This window comes from Saccoglossus kowalevskii, chromosome 12 (genome assembly GCF_978046115.1).
Source record: "Saccoglossus kowalevskii chromosome 12, keSacKowa6.1, whole genome shotgun sequence".
In the NCBI taxonomy this organism is placed as follows: domain Eukaryota; kingdom Metazoa; phylum Hemichordata; class Enteropneusta; family Harrimaniidae; genus Saccoglossus; species Saccoglossus kowalevskii.
In genome coordinates this window covers 15,241,943-15,256,598 of record NC_140652.1, presented here as the reverse complement: position 1 = coordinate 15,256,598, position 14,656 = coordinate 15,241,943, and the positions used below count along the sequence as shown (strand labels likewise).

The 14,656-nt window shown below is 39.1% G+C and overlaps 1 pseudogene; it reads left to right on the top strand.

The window, feature by feature from the left end:
• The first annotated feature begins 2,313 nt into the window (after window positions 1–2,313).
• On the top strand, window positions 2,314–8,553 carry LOC144346265 (neuronal acetylcholine receptor subunit alpha-2-like; annotated as a pseudogene).
• Window positions 8,554–14,656: the final 6,103 nt, after the last annotated feature.

Here is a 14,656-nt window from a genome sequence, read left to right as displayed (position 1 = left end):
GTCAAATTTGCGCATTCATTCGCAGAAAGGCTCCATGCTACAGTTAAACTTCGATAAAAGACGATGCACATGTCTCAAATATAATTTAAATTCCTACACACGACAATGTGATTACTGGAAAAGCAATTTTACTTTACACATAGAAATAATTTGAAAGAATATACCAAATATAAAACGAAATGATTTCAAAAATGAAACCCATTCAACCACTCTGATAACGGCAATATTGGAAAGGTTGAGACAGCAGCATACTTCATCTAAATGCTTTGTCATTTTTATAATCTGATGTGTTTCACTAAAACTCCACTTCTAAAGCGCGTCTATTTTTTTTATCCCATTTGATATAACAGATATACAAGCGTGTCATTCACTGTAAAATATTTTTTTCTTTCAAAATAAAGAAGATTACATACGACTCAATGTTTGACAGAAATTAGAAATGTAGTGTGAATCAGTATCAATCATTTTTTCAGCACGTCTCAATGTTTGCCATATTTGCGTTTTGACGTTTGAATCACAATTTCCTAATATACAATTCACTGTTTCAGGTTCACATATCTTTTTGTGCGTGTACGTCAAATAATTTGTCATATTATTAAGTCTCGTTCCTAGCTTGTAATATTGTACTAACTATTATAGGCAGGTAAACAAAATTTGACAGATAAATAAAACTTGAAAAGTAAACTTGTAATTATACCGAGAAATCAGAAACTCTTTGTAGTTAAGTAGTGCCATGTTATCCAAGCTCCACTGACCCGTGACCGTGCGTGTTATATAGCAAAAACGGACGAGGCTAGACGTCACTGACGTAATCAAACAAAATACCACATGCACCAGAAACCCGCAAACGGTGTATTACATCTGCTAAAAGTAATTCAAAGCATCGACCATTAATATCCACTATTTCTCGCATAATTCTATTCTTATATGGTATCATTAATAACATTTCAAACTAGTTCTCAGCCCTGGCAATTACATAATAATTAAATTGCAAAAAAAATCGCAGCTATTGTTATGAAATCCGTATTAAATATTTTGAAGAATTAGAGAATTAGTCTGCTACTAGTTCTAATGCAATTCCACAATGACTCAAAAAACACACGCATTCAGTAACAAAGTCTTCATTTTGCTTAAGCTCTTTAGTTGAAGATCTAGATGAAGTTGCCATTATGCCAGTTTTTACACCGAACAGAATGTGCTGGTTGTACATAACATATAAAGAAAGTTTTGTTATTTTGAAAAGTACATTATGAAACACATTAAGAAGATTCTTTGAAAAAAAATTATTAGCAAATGGAATGGTTAGTTTGAATCACTCAATCGGATATATTTATACATTATATTTTTTGAAGACAAAGAAAACATTCTGGCAAAAATGATATTGAAATATGTAAAACATGGGAAAACTTACATGTCTATCTCGATTTCACAACTTGATGAAATTCAATTTGTTAAATTTCTAGTTCTATTTGTTAGTTACGTTCGTGTCAATGATATTCGATTGTAACCTACTATAATCATAGAACATCTTCAAAAGATGTTATTAGCTTTATTGTGATGATTGAATGAAATATCCCCACTCACCGGACGTGACGTCACTATTAACAGTGAGTGTGCAGAATACGACGTAAATATTCATCGCCGATTGGTATATATTAAGCATTGTTTCGGTCTGAAGTCTCATTACAATTTACTTCTGATTACTTTGACTACGATTTACAATTAATGACTTGCCACTACAAGCCGACGAAAAAGTGACGAGAACGTGACACAAATGCAGAATTAAATGCACCTTCAGACAAAATATTACAAAATGCTGTACTCGTAAGTCAAACCCGAACATTGCTCAGACTACTGAAATGCTTCACATAGCTGATAAGGGTAACCCCAGCGTACGTGAAGTTGTTACTCTGATATACAGTTTCCCACGCTACAAAACGATGATGACCACACGTACAGTCGGGTTAGACGGACCAGCATCAACAACGCAATTGCATGTAGTATAATTGATCAATGAGACAAGACTTGATACGAAAGTTGTCTGTTAGGCTTTAAACCTGACATGTTTAATTTGAACTTGAATGCGTATGATAAGCCTCGTTTTGGCAGATGCTTGTTTCAATTATAGTTCCCACATTCAGTGGAGAACCTAATATCCTAACGATAATCTCACTGCTGCTGTATCGAAGGTTAACACGTGATTGGCGAGTATATCCGTCACAGTTGTGATAATATACTTGAATCACACGGTACCTAGCCATGTGCAGTATTAAGTGACCACGTTTTAAATGTACGACAATGTGCTAGTACATTATGTTTTCTAAATCAAACCTTGAAGGAGATATTCCTGGGGGCAGACATCCGGGAGGCAACCATCACGGTGAAAACAAAGGCCGAGTCTTAGAAAAAGGTACTTTGGGATATATGCTGAGAGACTCCCCTGAACAGAGTACGTGTGCAACATTTAGCCTCCAAGTTGAGTTTGTGCTGTTTTCTCGACTTTATCTTTTTTCACCGGTTATTCGAACGGCGTTCCACAGCAGTTCTCGCAGACCCCATAGAAATACAAGGTACGATGGTACGCGTCTTAGTAGCGTGGAACGTTCTGTGACGTAGCTCCGACTCAGAGATTATGACCAGATTCGTTTCCATAGAAACACAGGTCAACGAAGACGTCAATAATGAGCACTACTCGTTTACAGGGTTATCGCGTTAGATTGTTAATATCACGGATTGATATGAACATTTGAATCCAATGCAAGTTTGTCATGCCCTGTGGTTCTTACTTTATAATTTAGCAAATGATACGAATGATAAAGATACACTTCGAGGTCATTGCTAAAGTTTCATTTGGATTTTGAGACAGATATTAAAGCGCGAGGGTCGTCATCTGCACACGCGCGGGAATTGAGTCCCAGGTGATGATAACAACACACGCTAAAAAAGCAAAGACTCCTGGGTAAACGTTTGGTTGTAAACGCATGTGCAGGTGACGACGCCCCCGTTTTAAAAATAAATGATCAACGAATTTGTGCGAAATGAATACTGAATGTCAATTTTTTAATGGTTTTCGTTTTGGCTCACAATTTGCTTGTGTATCCAAATTATATTCACTAACGCAGTGGAATATTTATATAATATGGATTTACCCAGATTTTTTTTCGTGCAATTATAACACGTGGTTATTCTGAAAATACTTCCTGCGATCGTTTGCGTTCAGTAATTGATCCATCCACGGGATACTTTGTTTCTGTTTTCGAAGTAAACAACGAAAAGTGTCCGACTGCGACGCAAATGTAACACAAATACGAGATGACAAAATTGTTAGAACTCAAACAAGTAACAAAATGATCGTCATGACTAACCATCAGCTTCTATAAAAATATTTTTGTGTCCCCATTTTTTCTCTCTCTGTACACCATTATTGGATTTGGAAACAATTTTGAAAATGATCATTCATAATTATACATTCATCGATAGTCCTGGTCTAAAACCACTATTAGTTGGTAGTTACAAATCCCACGGTGACACTCTACTTGACGAACTGGTGTATTCTTACTTGTGTCACGTATTTCTTTATTACAATCATGCACTCTCGCTTAGAAAACTTGGACGTCGCCACGGAATGTCAACGGTCAGGTTCCAATTATGCACCCTTTCCATCCATGTCTTGAGTGCGGTTCCAAGTTGTATACTTGTATAACCGCGTTTTCCGAGTTCACGAACTATAATTCCCCTTTTCCCTTGAACACATGCATGCGGGTTAGATTCAATTTGCCCTGAAAGTGTTTCCCGCCGACATGTTTACGTTTAAATTGTACTCTTATCTCACTTCTGTCCACAATTTGTAATGGCCATGCATAATATACATTAAACAAAATTCATAATGTCGTGTGTGTGTTATTCGCACCGTCTAATGTTGCTGTATCGTGTATACTTTAATTCTGTAAATGTCAACGTATTATATTTATTATTTAAAATAAACATAGACTAATAATATTATGTCACCCGAGACGCATGTCATCGAGTTGTTTTTGATGTGTGTATCAGCAATTACAGGTCACGTGATTTGACGTAATCATCAAATACCACTCTGTTCTTCGTAAAATGACACAATAACAATGTTGTCCATTACATATATAGCATATTAACATACACTCGACTGAATTACTATATTTTGATCCGTGTTTGTTCATATTATACTATTTTTGTAAGATTCGTCGTTAGTTGCATGTCGGCTATATGTAAATCTCAACAAAGTTCAAGAAAGAAGAAAGACTCCATATAATTGAGTGATATTCGCGTTAGGCGTTAGCTAAATGTCATATTCAACATATGACAAATTTAAAGATGTTAAGATTGAGCTGAATTAAATGGTATATGATTTTTCAAGATTGCTATTTACAGTGTTTCGAAAATCTTCAGAATGTTTTTTTTTTTATTTTGCGAATTTATTAAAAAAAATTAATACATCGGACTCTATCGAGGTAAAACACGACTTAATTAAAAAGTAATCTTTCAGAATTGTTGAAAATTTAGATAATGAAACCAGGTACCAGGTATTTAAAAAAAATAATGTTTGTTGACCAGACCTATTTGTAAAGATACGTCATTTTTATCAATGTGTGGTATTCTAATGCACGGGCGGTGGAACGATTGCGTAGAGGAAAACTCTGTGCGTCCAGTGGGAATACAGTCTCGTACTTCACACGTAAACGAATAAATATAGCGTTATATTTTACTTTAAAACGCCACTTTGTGCGTGTGCTCATAATCAGCAAAATAACAGAACCGATTTACTTGTGCACATAAATACACTAAAAGCGAAAATTAATTAGAGGTTAGAATCAACAAGCAAGGGTATTTGATAGCTACTACATACCCGAGCGCAAATATTATTACCTCATTATAACATGTTGCTCAAAAACAAACACTACACAATATCTGTTTGTATCGCGTTGCTATTTGTATATTTCCAAATCTCTCAACGTATTTGCTTTGATTACCCTACTATATTATGAGGTGACGAACAACTTGTATATACTAATTTTCCTGAATGCATTCTACGTATTTCATGCATAATTACTTTCTAATTAATTTGTAGAAGGGGAGCGTGTGAATGGGGAATATCGACTGCTGCGTCACTTATTCCAATGTTATAGTAAGGACGTAAGACCGGTTGCCGACGTTGGTGGCACTGTCGAGGTTTCATTTTACATGACGATGGTGCAGCTTATCGATGTGGTAAGTCTCGACGTTGATGGCGGTAGTCGCGTCTGAACAATGTTGTGCAGACAGTCTGATTGAATATAGGATGTAGTTAGAAGATCAGATCGCTTTAAGTAGACCATTTCCCTTTCACTGCGAGATCCCGCGTTTTGCCTAAAATCGAACGTAAAAACAGAACAAAGAGCATAGCGTCGCAGTGGTATTAAACATCGCATGGGATTGAACAAACGCGAAACTATTTCTGGGGTATTTCCAATCACAATAATATAAGGTTATTACGAAGATACGACAGCGTACTGCCTGAGTGCATACTTTGAGGTATCTTCGTATTAACCTTATTATTATATATCTTTTCCTACCAAGGATACATCATAGGAATGCCGAAATCTAAAAGGTTTAGAACAGAATCAGCGAACTTCTTTGTATGGAGTCCGGTCAAAACCTGGTGGCAGCCATGTTTGTTTTTATCATTAGAGAACGCTTACGCGCGTAATCATTCCATATTTGGAATTCGCATTTCCTAATATGGTAGGATGAAAATACCCCGTAAAACACCGCAAAATTACGGCACTCTGTAACTTATGGCGTTACGGTGACAGATGTATAATAGTATGCTATAAACATTTTATGATGATCAATATTGATAAAGCACGAGTATCAAAACACAATATTCCTCACTGAAAGATCGAACTTTGACATTGAGATATTACAAAAGAGATATCCAAAAACAAAATGAAATCCTATGAAAGTCGCGTACATATTTCACGATGGACAGAACTCGTCCTAGCTCGTGCTCACCACATTCATTTGTAACATTGTCACCGTAAATTTTCAGGATGAAAAAATGCAGATGATCAAGATCAACGTATGGATGTACCAGGTAAATTCCGCATTATTTGAAACTGAACGGTGTGTGTGTATGTGAAGTGGGCTTTGCTCAAACGACTAAACCGTGTACGTGTTGATTACCCTGACTCGTGTGTGTGCTCAATATAAGTGCAAACATGTTGCTAAACATCGCTATTCTGACCATTTATCATGTCCTTCCGGTGAGCAGCAGGGTATTTCTAGACGCACGAGCCTGCGGACATTAACATTCGCAGCTGGGTATGAATGAATCTCAATTTATGACTGTGACTCCACACCATTTGAATATTATGACATACTCACCCCGTGGTAAGGACAGCGCCTGTCGTTTGCTGCCTTTTCGCAAGTTGATTTACATAATGCTTGATTAATCTACCAGCAATAAATTTCGCTACGTCACACCAACGTTTACATATTTATATAAATGTGCATTCATTCAATAACAATTACACGGTAACGAGAAGATATGTTGTTTGAGGAAAAGGCATAGAGCTAGTCTAGTCTGGTTTCCTGTGAATAACTGGAAAGAAATATATTTTTAGAGGACTACTTGTAAACATGATAATATTAAACGCTGACGGGAATTATAAATGCCAAAACAATAAATAAATGGACAGTAATTAAAAGAAAAGGAAATAAATAAATTGGCAAGTTTTGATAATCGGACAACAAATATTTGTTTAGTAAATTTTTCGAATGATATGAGTGGGGGGGGGGTCATTATATTTCAAACGTGGTTCCATAATTTAGGCCCAATGTATAACACTAAATGAGAAGGTTTTGCATTTCAATTATTATAAGAAATTCAATGGTCAGGGAGTTTGAAAAAATAAGGCAATGTGCTGTATTATTGTGAATTACATCTTGATTTGTGCAGTTGATAAATGTCAAATGGCTTTTTTATTTTTTTAGATGAAGGTACCGAACGTCTCGATTGAAGAACGTCCTAGAACGCACTATCATTTTGTTTCGCGCGATAACAAAATGCTTTCAAATGCGTGTTAATCCAGATGTCTAAGCCATAAGTAATATTTGGTTGGATTAATGAATTGTATAGAAGTTTGAGTGTAATTACGTTACCATATCACATTTTCACAATTGATAGAATATTTTTTTACTGCTCGATCCATTACAGGAATGGAATGACTATCGTTTAAGTTGGAATTTTTCCAATTACGATGACGTCACTGTAATAGTTGTACCAGTGAGTTACATATGGAACCCTGACACGTCACTGCTAAACAGGTGAAAGGTTACATCTCAATAGACTTCAATCGTCCATGGTCTCTGTTATCTTATTGAAAACGAAAGAGCCACGAATGTTTGCCTCCCCCAAATGTGTCATTGTCTCCCGTCATCGATATATGCAATCCTGTTATTTCGAACAGTGAATGCGATGGCGAGGACAATTAGTGGTATATACAAATAGGGGATAATACTGTTACAGTAACGTATTTCTTATATTATATTATATTACAGTGCGGATGGTGATTTTCAAGGGTATCCCATGGTACATCTTTCTTACATGGACGTACAGGTGTTTCCGGATGGCCATATCGTGAAAGTGACACCTGGCATTTTACGCACACCTTGCTGATGGATATTACGTACTTTCCCGTAGACATACAGACATGCTACTTCGAGTTCGGGCTCTGGAAATACTTCGATCGATTGGTTCGTCTATCACCGGGCGCTGATAATTTGGCGCCAGAAAATTATATTCAAAACGTTGAATGGGACATTACCGGATCAACAGCCGAGGCGGTGCCGAAGGTTTTCATTGCCATGGACGAGGGATACGATAGTTTTACAAGTATAATTATTACGCTCAACATCGAACGCAAACCTCTTTATTATATTATGAATGTTATACTACCTTGCGTAGTTGTCTCAATTCTTAGTATGGCCAGTTTCTTCCTCCCCTCGTCTTCTCCTGAGAAGCTTGACCTGAGTATAACGCTACTGCTTACGATGTACGTCTTCAACCTCTTGGTTATTGACTTTTTACCCGCAACCTCGTCCACGGTTCCATATCTCACGCGGTATCTTCTTTTCAACATGGCGATCATTGGACTTTCCGTTGCATTCACGATGCTGGTCCTTAAAATTTACAAAACGCCCATGAATCACAATCCCATGCCACGTGTTATTAACAATCTGTTTTTGGGAAAGCTGGCAAATATTCTGCTTGTGACTATCAAATCGAAGTTGTCCATTCCTGACCTTGACAACGGTTTGAGCCAAAAAAAGACCGACAGAGGGAGAACAACATTGGCGAAGAAACAATTAAAAATGAACTCCGATTCGATATATTGGGGAACATCGACACCTGGGAAAAAATTTCAATTTCCGAAAAAGTTACCTGTGTATCTCCAAAAACGAAAGGAATTCGAGCTCAGATCGCATGGTGGCGCTGCTTCAACTTTTGGTGACGCACTTCATACCGGACAAGAATAAGATCATGGTAAGCCACGTCACGATTTTACTCATTTATCACATATCATCACTATCCACATGGCAGTATTTAATGCTGTCTTTCGAGACTTGATATTATGTCATCGTAACTATAGTTAATGAACAAACCGCCACCGTACTGGGATGTACAGATAGATATTACATAATTCGCGACATATGTGCACGAGCCGCATGCATTACTCTAACTTTTTTAAAAGTATTCCTGAGACATGGATATAATTTTTAAAGCATGAACAATTATGTAAATATGTGACATGGCTCCTGCAACGTTTCACTTGCAACTGTGACGAAATAAAAATGGGTCATTGGACAGACATAAAGTTATTACACATCGAGCAGCGGGGCAAATTGTACCTGTATTTCGAAGTTTGTTCGAAGACTTTTTTGTTAGCGCAATGCTGATATACGCCGTCGCATCGATCTCCGCTGCGTCGGTTGATACTCCCGCTGTACTGCCTCCCTGCATATTTTCGGTATCCTCGTAGTATAAATAACTACTGTAATGCGAAACCAGCAATAGCGTTAGTCACAAGTTTGTCAAATTAGCAGTAATATGATAACATTGCCCCTTCAGTCCATTTAAAGTGGCAATGTGAATAAATGTGAGTATTTTCAATATGTTTAAATAATTTTCATTTTTCGACAAAAAAAGTATTATTATTATTATTTATATGATTTATTGTAAATATAAAATTCATTCATTGCGATAAGGAAAACGCTAATGCGCATGCGCTCCAAATTACTCGTGCACATAGATTCATTCGGGGCTGATTTGCATTTTGCTTTGCTTTCTCAAACGAATATTGCTATGTTTGTGTCCATAACACTATATTTTATGATGAATATTATTACTATATATGTGCTACCTAGATAATAATACTAATTTTATTTCATGACAGTTTTTATAATTTACCCACTGTATATGCCGTATTTTATCTCTCAATCTAGCTTCATCAAGAGTGGATGGACCTTGCCGCTGTACTTGACCGTGTTCTACTGGCAGTGTTTGTGGTGACGTTCATAATAGGAGCAGGCATCATTTTACCTAAAATCCTATGACGAGGACGATTATAGATTATATAGCAGACACTTATAGATGGATTTCAAGTCTCTTCATCAAACATTTTGTTGGAAATGGCTGTCCGTCGCCAGTCAGTGTAATTCCTACTGTGACATAAATTGTAAGTGAAAAGTACAGAGCCCTGGCTGTGTGAAATAAAAGCGCACATGTTTGGATACTTTGCAACAACCCATTGCACATGTTTATTTTTAAGACTGCTGATACAGTCACTGGATTGTGTTGTCAGCAGAATTTGAGATACATACATCCTGTCTCTCCCTGTGGCATAATGGTATGTCTCAGACAGTGACATGGTGATTGCGAAATACCTTGGAATGTGCTGAGCCCAGTGTTGTTGGCAATGAAAATAGATATGACATCATTGACCCGAGTCTCCTACTTTAAATTGGTAGAGCCTGGATTAACAGTGGTTTTTTCCACTACCAAAATTGGCATCCTCTGTACACTGATTTGTCGGCTATTTCGAGATAACCAATCATTTCGTTATATACATTTTATTATTTGCATGGCCATAAATTAGCTAGGGTATTTAAGTTGAGACATAAGGGAAAATCTTTAGTTAGGAAGGTGACCTGACTTGATCCTGTAACATCTTGTGATGCTGATTCCTGACTCCAGTGAGCTGTACCCTATATAGGGGTACATATGCAGACGTGCTGTGCAGTAATCCCTGCTGATCAACAGGAACCACTGAAGCTCACTGCCTGAACTACTCCCGTTGTACCAGTGCTACCAGTAGCAGCAGATAGCAGTGCAGTTGCCGATACTCACTGGACACAGAGCACGAGTTTAAATTGTAGTGCAGCTGCTTCGCCAGTGTGCCAGATACGAAGGAACGCAACATTGCACATTGCTGTCCAATGGAGAGTGGAGTGTTCCCTGCAGCATCGATCAAGTCTCTAATTTATTTTATTTTACAGTGTATCCCCCTCCTTGCTGGTTCCAGTGACCAGCATCCCTGTTATTTGTTTATTAAGGTACAGGAAACCGTATATATTGTGTTGTGTTGATTTGTTATAATCGTTACTGGTATATTTCTTTCTCTGCACAGTCTCAGTTGTGGTGATATACATTCACCAAACGATCCCCACCCCGTGACAGCGGACGAGCTGAGAGGGAGGAGACTTATTAGATAAGCACGCTACCAAAGACAAAGACTATTAGACCGGCATTAAAGACAAGCTCCCCGATCCTGAATACGGTGTAGCCCCATAAAGGCCCCCCCGCATTTAACGTCACATTGGTGGCAGCGGTGGGATACAACTGGTGCAGAGGAGGTGAACCAGAGAAAGCAGATCAAGGCGACTCCAGTAGCAGATCCAGATATGGCAGAGCAGATTACAGTAGAGAGTATCCAGATTGAACCAGTAGCTGATACAGAGCAAAGAAATGATCAGCAAATTTTTGTTGATACATTAAGAGAAATACAGTTTGCACAGGCAGCAGCTGGTGATACTACAGATCTTAAAGATCCAGTGGAGACTGAAAAAGAGGGGGTTGTGCAGTCAGAGGGTAAAGCAGAGGAGCTGCCACCACAGGTGACACCAACCTCTGCCTATGGGACCCAAAAAATGAGTAAAACTGAGCTGTTGACTGACAGTAGATTTACATCTGAAAAGCGGAGTAAGCCAGCAGTGGCAGGGAAAACAGATATACCATGGAGGCTGGATACAGCCACACCACGGTACCGATCAGCATTGAGAGGGAGACCAGCTGACAGAGCAGATGACTTACGGCTTGGGTACCCCCGGGCACAATCAACTGGCAGATGGCTGACAAACCCCACCTCAGATTTATTTGAGGAGGTAAAGGAGGATCCAGAGCTGGTAGTTAGACCAAAGTTGTGCAGAGAAAAAGCACTGAAAGGAGAGGAGGCTTTCCGTCATAGGGGCATGTATGCTGTGACAAAGCCTAACATAATTCCAGAAAAATTTAAAGGTGAAACGCCATGGAGAGATTACAAAGCCTATTTTGAGCAAAATGTAATTGTAAATAATTGGGATATGGTACACAAGTCCAGGTATTTAGCAGTGAGTTTGTCCAGTTTGGCGCAGAAAGTGCTGACCCGAGAAACAGATGGTGGAGAAATACCACACCAAGACTTAGTCGCAAGATTGGACAAGAGATTTAGTCCCAGTGGGCAAGCAGATACCTATGCGGCAGAACTATGGTTTAGGCAGCACAAGAAAGATGAAAGTTTGCAAGAATTGGGTGAAGCTATATGTGATTTAACAGAGATGAACTACCCAGGTATGGACCCTGCTTCCCAAGAAAGGCTGGGCAGGCAGTATTTCAAAAATGCAATCCATGAGAAAGAAATAAGAGACGGTATATTTAGAGCAAATCCAAACACTTTTGACCAGGAGATACAGGCTGCATTGGAGACTGAGTCACACGTGATGTCAGAGAAACAAAGACTGGCTGAGCAGTACCCCAAATTTAGCAGAGTGCTGAATGCTGATTGTGACTCGGAGGTGATGGAGCTGAATGAAGGAATGAAAGAAATGGGGGTAGGACAATTTCAACCAAGCCTAATAGCAGAACAGCCATGCAGTAGGGGACCAGGAAGGATCAGAAAGGTGGCGCCTGATAGGAATTGAGTGTTATAGATGTGGTGGACGGAGGCATATAAAGAGAAACTGTACCACCCCACCAAGCAGATACACTGGAAACGCATCAAAACTAACCCCATGGACCAGGGCTGGGTCGGAAATGCAGACAGGCCCAGGCAACCCCAACAAGCAGTAAAAATGGTGCAGAGACGGAGGGGCAGGGTACACAGCAAGGAGAAATGAAACTAGAGGAACCAGATATAGAGACCCCCCCAACGGAAAGTAGACCCCTCCCTACCGTACATGACTATACTGGGGCATCAGAAACACTGCTGTCAAGAAAACAATATCAACAGGTGGTGCAGAGACCTGCATTGGAAGTAGAAAGATGCTAAACGCCAGTATTATTGAACCAAGTTGTAGTTCCTAGACCTTAGACGATATTATTATGTACGACAGAGATGTATATGAGGAGTTAGAGCGTTTGGAAAAAGTATTGAACAGATTGCTGATAGCCAGGTCAAGACTCAAGCCAAAGAAATATGACCTGTGCAGAACCAGTGTAATGTATTCGGGTCATATAGTGTCAAAAGATGGTGTAGCGACGGATCCAGACAAAGCGAGAGAACCATAAAGGAGTGGCCAACGCCAAAAAGTGTGAAGAATGTAAGAAGTTTCTTGGAGATGGCGTCCTACTACCACCGGTATGTACAAGGATTTGCCAAAATAGCAGTACCTTTGCACAGATTAACGGAGAAAAATGAAGTGTTTAACTGGGATACAGAATGTGAGATTGCTTTCCAGGTAATAAAGAAGTGTCTGATGTCCGCCCCGGTACTAGCGTATCCACAGGAAACAGGAGAATATGTGCTGGATACAGACGCAAGTGAAACAGGTATTAGTGCTGTCTTATCACAGGTCCAGGATGAAAAGGAAAGGGTGATATGGTATGGCAGCAGGTCGCTGAGTAAAGCGGAAAGGAATTATTGCGTCACAAGGAAAGAATTACTGGTATTGGTGAATTTCGTGAGATACTACAGGCAGTACTTGTACGGTAGGAAATTCACCATCAGGACTGATCATGCAGCTCTAAGGTGGTTGTTGAGTTTTAAGTGTCCAGGAGGAAAACTCGCCAGGTGGATCGAAGTCCTTGGGGAATCCGAGTATAAGGTTATAGGCCAGGGAAAATCCACGGGAAAACTGACGGGTTATACGGAGACCATGCGGGAAATGTGGTTGGCAGGGGAAACATAGCGCTGTGATTTCCAGGGCCGGAGAGTATAGCAGTTCATTGCAGGATACTCCCACTTGCATGAGGGACACAGAAAAGGTGAATATGGGAAAAGGAATAGTGGAAACCAGGATGGTGGAAGCGGAAATGGAGACCAAGATACGGGCTGTCAGAATTCAACCTAAGGTGAGCGGTGATCAGATAAAGGAAGCCCAGACGGCTGATGCGGAAATAGGTCCAGTAAAGAGGGCGAAGGAATGCGGAATCAGACCAAAATGGAAAGAGATGTCACGGTTGGCGCCTGCCGTGAGAGTTAATTGGGGAAGCTGGAAGCAACTCGGAATAAAGAAAGGTCGAGAGTATGCGACGGTTGTGATGAAGACATTAGGAGAGATCGGATGAAAGTGAAAATTATGAACCAGTCAAAGTGCATTTTTGTGGAATCAGATGAGGAAGACATGAAATAGAACTGAACTGTAAACTGTGAGTGAATAACCCTGTATGGGAAATTTGCACTGCCGTGAAAAATGTATTTACCTTTATTTGGGTGGCATATATATATTTCCATTTGGATTTAGTGTAACTAGAAATTTAAAAGTAGAAAACCCGCACTTGTGCGTGAAGAATAAACTACTCCATATTTAATTATTTTTGACGTATTCATGAAAACTAGTTTTTATTTTATTTGTGGCCAGAAAGATCTCAAACCACATTCCTACTGCTGGGCTGCAGACCAGCATTGGGAGTTTGGGGAGAGAGGTTAAAATTGACAAACAAAATGGCAGTCAAAAGTCAACTTGAGCTGTGACTTCTGTCCTTGATTTTGTGTACTATTTCGATTGAGAGGATATACTTCAGATAATAATTACCACTAAATGTATAACCAATTTCAATTTTTCAAGATAATTTATGTCTGTGAAAAAATGCTATGAAATCAACCCCGGTGTGTTGAACTCAGGGGGGAATAATGTGACATAAATTGTAAGTGAAAAGTACAGAGCCCTGGCTGTGTGAAATAAAAGCGCACATGTTTGGATACTTTGCAACAACCCATTGCACATGTTTATTTTTAAGACTGCTGATACAGTCACTGGATTGTGTTGTCAGCAGAATTTGAGATACATACATCCTGTCTCTCCCTGTGGCATAATGGTATGTCTCAGACAGTGACATGGTGATTGTGAAATACCTTGGAATGTGCTGAGCCCAGTGTTGTTGGCA